Source organism: Pygoscelis adeliae, unplaced genomic scaffold, assembly GCF_000699105.1.
Source record: "Pygoscelis adeliae isolate BGI_AS28 unplaced genomic scaffold, ASM69910v1 Scaffold72, whole genome shotgun sequence".
In the NCBI taxonomy this organism is placed as follows: domain Eukaryota; kingdom Metazoa; phylum Chordata; class Aves; order Sphenisciformes; family Spheniscidae; genus Pygoscelis; species Pygoscelis adeliae.
Genome location: NW_008824286.1, coordinates 4,342,977 through 4,343,496, shown reverse-complemented (window position 1 = coordinate 4,343,496; position 520 = coordinate 4,342,977). Strand labels below are relative to the sequence as shown.

Here is a 520-nt window from a genome sequence, read left to right as displayed (position 1 = left end):
GAAACCCCTGGGAGGGGGGCGGGCAGGGAAGGAGGATGAGGAGGGTCCGGCGAGATGCCATGAGTGCAGCTGCCTGCCCGCCCCTGCCTGCCTTGCTCCTTGGATGCTGGGTCCACTCTGAAGCCAAACCCTGGCTTTATTTTAAGCCGAAGTAAAACCAGCAGGAGCGTCTGGTCCCTTTACCTGCCCCAGGGGAAGGTGGCCCTTGGGTTTATTTATGAAGTGGATGGGTGTTTGGGAAAGAAGGGGCCTGGCTGCTGTTGTCCCTGCCATTGGCTCCTTCCATGCCTCCCCCTGGCCTGGGGCAGCAGACATAACCCCTGCCTGCCTGCGCAGGCAAGAGCCTCCTCCCTTCCCTCTCCCACCACCAGCTCTGCAGATGTGAGCATCTTTGTTTAGTGTGGGGCAAGACTTGGGTGTTGAAGATGGAGGCTGCAAGGAGGGAGAGGACATGGAGGGCTGGTGTTTACAGCTGCTGGCCCTACCCCTCCTCCAGGACTCACTTTTGAAAGGCACGCGC

The 520-nt window shown here is 60.0% G+C and overlaps 1 protein-coding gene across 1 annotated transcript in view; it reads left to right on the top strand.

Annotated features, from left to right (window-relative positions):
* ZHX3 (zinc fingers and homeoboxes 3) overlaps nt 1–520 on the top strand; it is a 32,264-nt gene that overhangs the window by 30,902 nt on the left and 842 nt on the right. The gene's annotated exons all lie outside the window — the stretch shown is intronic.